This window comes from Eriocheir sinensis, chromosome 4 (assembly GCF_024679095.1).
Source record: "Eriocheir sinensis breed Jianghai 21 chromosome 4, ASM2467909v1, whole genome shotgun sequence".
Lineage (NCBI taxonomy): Eukaryota > Metazoa > Arthropoda > Malacostraca > Decapoda > Varunidae > Eriocheir > Eriocheir sinensis.
The window spans coordinates 25,316,034-25,325,768 of record NC_066512.1 but is presented as its reverse complement, the minus strand read 5'-3'; the positions used below and the strand labels follow the sequence as shown (position 1 = coordinate 25,325,768).

Sequence of the window (9,735 nt, the reverse complement as noted above, 5' to 3'; positions counted from 1 at the left end):
ACGAAGAAAGAAAATGAATAAGAAGAAAAAGGGAAAAAAATAAATAGAAGATAGAATGGAAGAAAAGAAAGAAAGAGAGGAAGAGGAAAACGAAAAAAAAAGAAGTATGTGAAGGAAGAACGTGGGCGGAGGAGAAGGAGAAAGAAGGAAGAAGAAGAGGAGGAGGAGGAGGAGGAGGAGGAGGAGGAGGAGGAGAAGTGTCAGTACAAGTTACTTTATACAATTTAAGTTATGTCACACCAGCATTCCTCCTCCTCCTCCACCCTTTCCTTCCTCCCTCCTCTCCCTCCTTCCCTCCCTTCTTCTCTCCGTGTAAGGTGAGGGCAGGTGAGAGAAAAGTATTGTTTACCTGAAGAAGAGAGGAAAGGGGGGGAGGGGGGAGAGAGAGAGAGAGAGAGAGAGAGAGAGAGAGAGAGAGAGAGAGAGAGAGAGAGAGAGAGAGAGAGAGAAGGAAAGTTTCGTGGAATGGAGGAAATAGAAAGAATGGAGGAAAACCGGAGAGAGAGAGAGAGAGAGAGAGAGAGAGAGAGAGAGAGAGAGAGAGAGAGAGAGAGAGAGAGAGAGAGAGAGAGAGAGAGAGAGAGAGAGAGAGAGAGAGAGAGAGAGAGAGAGAGAGGTGTTTATATTTTATTCATTAACTCTTACTGTCAACTTTCACAATCAGTCAATTCCACGGTCTGTCTTTATTTTTATTTCCTTTATATATTGTTTATGTCTTTCGTATATATTTGATTTATTCGATTTATGTCTCAAAATTAAATATATCCTACTTGCTGTTTGTCTTTTTTTTCTTTTTTTTTTCACTTTTTCTTAATTATTTTTTCTTTCATACATTTTATCTTCTTTCTCCTGCACTTCTTTTTTTTTACCTATATTTTCCCTTTTCTCTTTCTATTCATACTTTCATATTTTTCATTTTCGTGTGTGTGTGTGTGTGTGTGTGTGTGTGTGTGTGTGTGTGTGATCCGTAGATTTAGTGCTCTCTCTCTCTCTCTCTCTCTCTCTCTCTCTCTCTCTCTAAGTCAACCTTCCCCTCCATCTTTTTTTTTCTTTTTTTTTCTTTCCTTCCTCATTAACAACCATGCAACTCTACACTCCCTCCTCCTCCTCCTCCTCCTCCTCCTCCTCCCATACCATCTCATTACTCGCCTTCATTATATATATTTTTTTCTACTTTATTCACTGATCACTTTTTATTTATCTTATCTCATTCATTCATTCATTCATTTATTTTTTGTTTGTTTTGTTAATTTTTAGGGAAGTTTCGCGGTGCTTTTGGTGTAGGTCTGGGGAGAAGAGGAGAAGGAGGAGGAGGAAGGGGGGGTGGGACGGGAAGGCTATTGAATGACTGGGGAAGTGGACCGAGAGAATATTGGGCGGGGAAGGGAGGAAGGGGAGGAGGGTAAGGAAAGGGAGAGAGGGAGTGAGGAAGGAAGGAAGGGAAAGGAAAGGTTCGTGTATAGTACGTAGTAGTAGTAATAGTAGTAGTAGTAGTAGTAGTAGTAGTAGTAATAGCAGTAGTAGTAGTAATAGTAGTAGGCCTAGCATTAATAGCAGTAGTAGCAGTAGTGGTAGTTGTAGTAGTAGTAGTAGTAGTAGTAGTAGTAGATGTAGTAGTAGTACATGAAATAACTTTGACACTTTCTACAGATATTGGATGTAAGAATGTGTGCGTATGTGCGTGCGTATATAGGTGTGTGTGTGTGTGTGTGTGTGTGTGTGTGTGTGTGTGTGTGTTAGGGCTAGCGGAGCGGTGGTGGTGTGGGAGGGACAAGAAGAGGAGGAGGAGGAGGAGGAGGAAGAAAAGAGGAGGAGGAGGTGGAGGGGGGTAAGCGTAGTAAACTGTGGTTATGCCTACGAGAGAGAGAGAGAGAGAGAGAGAGAGAGAGAGAGAGAGAGAGAGAGAGAGAGAGAGAGAGAGAGAGAGAGAGGGTTTTGTCAGCAGTGCCTCAAGAAATTTTTCCCCATAACACCATTTTTCTCACTTATCTCATTACGCTCCTTCCTTTAATTGCACCTCCACCGTGATTTATGGACCTAATTATATCGTTTACCTGATTCATTTGTTTTCACCTTCATATTTTCGTTCGTTATTTGACCACGTTTTTTGGGGAATTCTTTTTTTTCGTTGGTGATATATTTTCCAACTAGGATTTTTTGGTGTTTTTTTCTGATTTTTTCGTTTTTATATTTTGTTTTGGGATGACTAAATTTGAAAGCCCCGAACTTCTTTTCCAGGATTTTTTTTTGATTACTTAACGATTTTGGTGTTTTTTTCTGATTTTTTCGTTTTTTTATTTTGTTTTGGGATGACTAAATTTGAAAGCCCCGAACTTCTTTTCCAGGATTTTTTATTTAATTTTATTACTTAACGATTTTGGTGTTTTTTCTTTCTTTTTCATTTTTTATTTTGTTTTGGGATGACTAAATTTGAAAGCCCCGAAGTTCTTTTCCAGGATTTTTTTTTATTTTATTACTTAACGATTTTGGTGTTTTTTTCTGATTTTTTCGTTTTTTTATTTTGTTTTGGGATGACTAAATTTGAAAGCCCCGAATTTCTTTTCCAGGATTTTTTATTTAATTTTATTACTTAACGATTTTGGTGTTTTTTCTTTCTTTTTCATTTTGGATAAATTTGATTTGAAGTTGTTCTTTTTCTTTTTTATTTTTTTACTGAAATATTTTGGTGTTTATGATTCTTTTTTTTTTTTTTTTTTTGTTTTTTTTGGACTAAATTTGAAATGAAGGAAGTTCTTTTTTCCAGGATTTTTTTTTATTTTATTACTGAACGATTTCGGTATTTTACTCAGATTTTTTCGTTTTATTTTGTTTTGGGATGACTAAATTTGAAAGCCCCGAACTTCTTTTCCAGGATTTTTTATTTTATTTTATTACTTAACGATTTTGGTATTTTATTCTGATGTTTTCTTTTTATCTTGTTTTGGGAAGACTAAATTTAAAAGCCTCGACGGAAAATTTATTAGCATTTATTATATATTCTTTTTTTCTTTGGTTTAATAAATGTTGATAATTCTTCTTCTTTTTCTTCTGTTTCTTCAAATTATTCCTCGTCATCGTCTTTCTCCTTTTTTTTTCTTTTTTTTTCTTTGGTTTGATAAATATTGATAATCCTTTTTTTTTCTTTTTCTTCTTTATCTTCATATAATTCCTCGTCTTCATCTTCTCTCTCCTTTTTCTCCTCATTTCCCTTCCATCTTCTCCTCTCTAGTTTCTCTCCCACCTCCACCTCCTCTTTCATCTCCTTTCCCATCTCTTCCTCCTTTCTTGTTTTCCTCCCACCCTCCTCCTCCTCCCGTGGGACGCTCTCCTTAGCACCCCAGGAGGGAAATAAGGGAGGGATGGAGAGAAGGGGAGGAGGGAGGGAGGGAGAAGGGAGGGGAAGGGAAAAGCGATTTAGTTACTTGTGTAGACCGTTGTTTTCCCATGTAGTAGTAGTGGTAGTAGTAGTAGTAGTAGTAGTAGTGGTAGTAATAGTAGTAGTAGTAGTAGTAGTAGTAGTAGTTGTTGTTGATATATATAGAAGTAGTAACACCACCACCACTATAGCCTCTACTACTACTACTACTACTACTACTACTACTACTACTACTACTACTACTACTACTACTACTACTACTAGGCAACTCTCTCTCTCTCTCTCTCTCTCTCTCTCTCTCTCTCTCTCTCTCTCTCTCTCTCTCTCTCTCTCTCTCTCTCTCTCTCTCTCTCTCTCTCGGTTATGATGATGGAAATGAACTTAGGTGATAAATTCAGAGAGAGAGAGAGAGAGAGAGAGAGAGAGAGAGAGAGAGAGAGAGAGAGAGAGAGAGAGAGAGAGAGAGAGAGAGAGAGAGAGAGAGAGAGAGAGAGAGAGAGAGAGAGAGAGAGAGAGAGAAGGATAAGGAAAGGTAGATAGTGATGAAGGAAAGAAGGGAAGAAAGACAGAATAAAAGAGAGAGAGAGAGAGAGAGAGAGAGAGAGAGAGAGAGAGAGAGAGAGAGAGAGAGAGAGAGAGAGAGAGAGACCACGTGTGTATCGCCCCTGTGAATCTGGCTGGCTGGCAGGGGCAAAGGGACGGGAAGAGGAGGAGGAGGAAGAGGAGGAGGAGGAGGGAAGACCAGAGAGGAGGAGGAGGAGGAGGGGGAGGGGGAGGGGGGACGGAAAAGAACCCAACATCCCAGCCCGGACTCCTTCTCCCCTTCAGTGTTTTGGTAACCGTGCTCGCGAGAGGGTGTGTTGGTCATCGCTCTGATCTCCCCTCCTACCCAACACAAGCGATATCTCCCCTTCTCCCCCTCCTCTTTCTCCCCTCCCCAACACGGTGTCGCCGCTACCACTACTGCAACCTCCCCCTCCACCCCATCCCATTCCCTGACTATCCTCGTGAAAAAGTGCTTGTTTGTCTACGTCTGTGTTTGTCTGTCTGTGTGTGTTGGTAGCAAGCACTCGTGTCTGTGTTTGTGTGTGTGTGTCCGTGTGTCCCTTCCTCCCCTCCCCGTCCCTTCCCTCCTTCGTCGGTTTTGTCTCCTTCCCATCACGTCGTGTTCAACTATACCCCCTCCGAGTGAGTATTAGAGAGAGAGAGAGAGAGAGAGAGAGAGAGAGAGAGAGAGCACAGCAACACCTTTTCTATAAGCACGTGGCACATTTTACAACCGAGAGAGAGAGAGAGAGAGAGAGAGAGAGAGAGAGAGAGAGAGAGAGAGAGAGAGAGGATAGTTTTATTTTTTGTATATTAATGAAAGATGTAAGAAAAAAACAAAAATAAGGAAAACAAACAAAACTAAACAAAATACGTAAATATGTTGATTTCTTTTAATTATTAAGAAATGACGAAAAGCAGAGAGAGAGAGAGAGAGAGAGAGAGAGAGAGAGAGAGAGAGAGAGAGTCTGCACCTGGAAAGTGAGCGAATATCTTTCTGCCGGTGGGACACGTGGTGAGAGAGAGAGAGAGAGAGAGAGAGAGAGAGAGAGAATTGTTACCATTATTATAATTTTAGTAGTACTGTTATTATCTTTATTATTGTTATTGTTTTCATTATAATCTTTACCTCTACAACTACAACCATTACAACCACCACTACTACCACAACAACAACCACAATTACAACCACAACCATTACTACTACGACAACCACAATTACAACCACAACCATCACTACTACGACAACCACAATTACAACCACAACCATTACTACTACGACAACCACAATTACAACCACAACCATTACTACTACGACAACCACAATTACAACCACAACCATCACTACTACCACAACCACAACCATTACTACTACGACAACCACAATTACAACCACAACCATCACTACTACGACAACCACAATTACAACCACAACCATTACTACTACGACAACCACAATTACAACCACAACCATCACTACTACGACAACCACAATTACAACCACAACCATTACTACTACCACTACCACAATTACAACCACAACCACCACACGTCATTCTCATTATTGTTATCATTCCTTCATCACATAATCTCCTGAACAACTCCAAGTGGACAATAAATGAACGAAAGACTGATAAGAATTCGACTTCGGGATTAAGATAAAGGTTGATAAAGAAACGAGACAGAGAGAGAGAGAGAGAGAGAGAGAGAGAGAGAGAGAGAGAGAGAGAGAGAGACGATATCAAAGTTGGACCGAAGTGGAATGAATGAATGAATGGAAGGCTCAGGAAATGGATGAATAATAGCAGTGTTTGTTTGTTTGTTTCACTGTCATTCACGCTGTTTATTTGTTAGTGTGACGCAGATGAGCACTAAGGTCACGCGCAGCTGACTGTTAGTTTACCTTTTTTGTTATTATTATTATTATTATTATTATTATTATTATTATTATTATTATTATTATTGTTTGTGTTTGTTTGTTGTTGTTTTGGGTGTGTGTTTGTGTCATTGAAGGTTTGGGTCTCTCCGTCACGTAGAGAGAGAGAGAGAGAGAGGGGGGGGGAGAAAGGAGGGGCAAATAGTACAGACAAACAGACAAAAGGATACACACACACACACACACACACACACACACACACACACACACACACACACACACACACACACACACACACACACACACACACACACACACACACACACACACACACACACACACACAGGGATTCGCTTACCAATATATTCATAAACGAACAAACCATTCCACCCCCATAGAGAGAGAGAGAGAGAGAGAGAGAGAGAGAGAGAGAGAGAGAGAGAGAGAGAGAGAGAGAGAGAGAGAGAACAATAAACGCTTTAAACCGAATCCGATTTACATATTATCGGAGTGACGGATACATGAATGAGCTTATTCTTCGTCTTTTGGAGTGGAATCCGATGCCAAGAAGAAGAGGATCGGATGCCAAGGAGAGGAGGATTAGAATAAGTGTTGGAAAGTATAGACGTTTGACTCGCCTTCCGATGCTATAAGTGATGGAAATGAGAAAGCGATGAGAAGTTAGGTTAGGTTAGGTTATCATTGCTTTCTTCTTTACCTTCTTCTTTTTCTTCTTCTTTTTCTTCTTCTTCTTCTTCTTCTTCTTCTTTTTCTTCTTCTCCATATTCTTCTTCTTTGTTTTCGTCATCTTTTCTTCTTTTTTTTCTTTTTCTTCTCCTTCTTCTCTTCTTCATCTTTGTTTTCGTCATCTATTTCTGCTTCTACTTCTCCCTATTTTTATTACTTATTATTATTTTTCTTGTTGTATTGCTGTTGCCTATTGATTGTGAAACTAAAGAAATCACAAAACAAAACAAAAAGATGAAGCAAAACTGACCTTAAAAATAACATACGAAGGAATTTAATATTATCATTATTTATGTTACTTTTGTTTTGGGTATCAAGGAAACGCTAAATTATCATGAATCTAAACACGAAACTAAACAGACCCTTTTAAAAACTCCTTACGTAAGACTTAAAAGACGACAGAGAGTTTCGATGGGCAAGACGTTATAGCGAACCTTGTCTTTACTACGAAATTTCATTGTAACCGATAAATGATAACTGTTTGGAAATAGAGGAATGTTATAGTGAATCTGTCTTGTCTGCGAAACTTCATTGTGGCGCGTAAATGCTGACTGTCATGGAGATTGAGAGGAAGGAAAGAATAGCAGTCAGAGAGAGAGAGAGAGAGAGAGAGAGAGAGAGAGAGAGAGAGAGAGAGAGACGATAACAAACAGACTGTCTTTCATGCTCTCCTACACTCAGAGATATTAGTTATGCGCCGCCAGTCTTTTTAAACTTGGTATTAGTGATTATTATTAACCTTTACGTGATTAGTTTGGCTTTTTAATTCCGGTTTTTGGGGCAGCGTTAGTTAGAAGTGTTCGGTTTTCAGAGTTATCTAAGTCGACATATTACAAACTCAGTCATAAAAAGTCATATATAAAACAATCAAAACCAACTTCTCTTCTTCTGTTTCTTTTTCTTCTTCTTCTTCTTCTTCTTCTTCTTCTTCTTCTTCTTCTTTCTTTTGACCTGTAACGCTTTGTATCGCTTCTTAGGTCTTCCTCCTCTCCTTCCTCCCTTCTTATTATTCACACACCTTCCTTTTCAGTGTTACGTAACTTTCTTAACTGAAATAAAGTCACTTATCTGCACTTGTTTTGTGCCCTTTTGCCCAAGCTTAAGCTGAGAACACTTTTACTTTAACTTCACGCCTTGAACGAAACAACAAAAAAGACAGATCAGCCACATTATTGTTAGTAAAGACTTAATACGACATTTTAAAAAGCAGACGACTATCAATTATTAACAACTCAAAAAACAACGTCAACCTCTAAACTCAGAGTCTAATGTCTAAACCGTTTCTGGTCTTCTTGAACCCATATCTCACTTCCAATCACACTTTTTCTCAACCTACTTACGCCATACTGTTAACAAAGGAGATTAATACTAATTTGGGGTGCAGCCATTAACCCGTAAAAATGCTTCATCGAAAGCTTTTATGTATAGAGAGAACGAACGAGGTCTGTCTGTCTGTCTGGCGTACTGATAGTGTTGAAACTGAGGTCGGTATTGTCAGGCGCTTTCGGCTTTCACATCAACTATTTCAAAAGGTAAAAAAGAAGATAGCTTGGTTTTCTAATGAGTGTGTTTTAAGTTCATGTTACAGAAGAAGGGTCAAACTACCGGAAGGGTCATAAAACTACCCCTGGAAATGCCCCACGCTCCTATAAAAGGCTCTCCCCTCTCCTCTTTCCCCTCTTCTCTCCTCCTCTTCTCTTCTGTTCGCTTTTCATCCTCTTTTTCATCCCCTACGATTTTTTTCTTTCTTTCTGTCTGCTGTTCCACTTCGGTTCATTCATCCAACACAAACCTCTTCGTTTTTTTGTGGTCGTACGTATGATGTCGATTTTTGAGGCGGTCTTGAATGGAAGGTTTAATTTTAGCATATTTTTTACGTGTTCGGGATAAAAATTTGTTGTATGTATATTTATTGTCATTTATGTCCTTGTGCTGGGGCGCCGAAATGTTTAACCCCTTGGATGCGAATTTCCTACAAGAAGACATCACCAAGCTACAGGAGTGGAACAAAACATGGCTGCTACAATTTAGTGAAGAAAAATATGAAGTCATGCATCTTGGGAGGGGAAATCCAGCACACCAATACCACATGGGAAACACTCCACTACCCACCACAGAGGGACAGAAGGACCTGGGAGCATATGTTACCAGGCTACCAGTGAAGGGATATCCAGCACACCAATACCACATGGGAAACACTCCACTACCCACCACAGAGGGACAGAAAGACCTGGGAGCATATGTTACCAGGCTACCAGTGAAGGGATATCCAGCACACCAATACCACATGGGAAACACTCCACTACCCACCACAGAGGGACAGAAGGACCTGGGAGCATATGTGACCAGGCTACCAGTGAAGGGATATCCAGCACACCAATACCACATGGGAAACACTCCACTACCCACCACAGAGGGACAGAAGGACCTGGGAGCATATGTTACCAGGCTACCAGTGAAGGGATATCCAGCACACCAATACCACATGGGAAACACTCCACTACCCACCACAGAGGGACAGAAGGACCTGGGAGCATATGTTACCAGGCTACCAGTGAAGGCGAAATCCGTGCCAATCGCAGCGGACGGTTAAGAAGAACACGACCCCGAACTCACTCATAGGAAGGGAGGGAGGGAGCGCTTGTAATACCGGCGAAAGAGAATGATGCTAATTGTAATGAGTATGTGAGGCGCATGCAAATAAGGGTTAAGGTATGAAAAGAATGCTGATTATGATGAAAATATGCTAGGAGTGAAAGAGGATGGGAAGAGGGGGAGAAGAGAGATACTGCTTCTTTTTCTTCATTTCTTCCTCTATTTCGTCATTTTTTTCTTTTCTTCTTTTACATCTTTTTCTTCTTTTGTCTTTTTCTACTTCTTCTGGTTCTTCTTCTACCCCTTTTTTTTTCTTCTTCTTCTTTTGTCTTTTTCTACTTCTTCGGGTTCTGGTTCTTCTTCTACCCCTTTTTCTTCTTCTTCTTCTTCTTCTGCTTTCTTCTTCTTCTTCTTCTTCTTTTGTCTTTTTCTACTACTTCTTCGGGTTCTGGTTCTTCTTCTTCCTCCATTTCTTCTTCTTCTTCTTCCTCTTCTTCTTCATCTAACGTCCATATTTTCCCTTATATGGTTGGGCGGGTCATTGAAGAAGAGATAAAGAAAAGCTACTTCGTCCATTTCATTTATATTTTTCACT

At 39.9% G+C, this 9,735-nt stretch overlaps 1 protein-coding gene across 4 annotated transcripts in view; it reads left to right on the top strand.

The window, feature by feature from the left end:
* The window catches only part of LOC126981012 (cyclin-dependent kinase 6-like), a 139,702-nt gene that overhangs the window by 27,547 nt on the left and 102,420 nt on the right, over positions 1-9,735 (top strand). For 3 of the 4 annotated variants that reach the window (XM_050831627.1, XM_050831616.1, XM_050831606.1), the window contains exon 1: positions 4,209-4,564. The exons of the other annotated variant lie outside the window; for it this stretch is intronic. The gene's annotated coding sequence lies outside the window, so the exon portion shown is untranslated. Of the gene's footprint in view, positions 1-4,208; positions 4,565-9,735 lie in introns of those variants that run through there. 4 annotated transcript variants of the gene reach the window in all.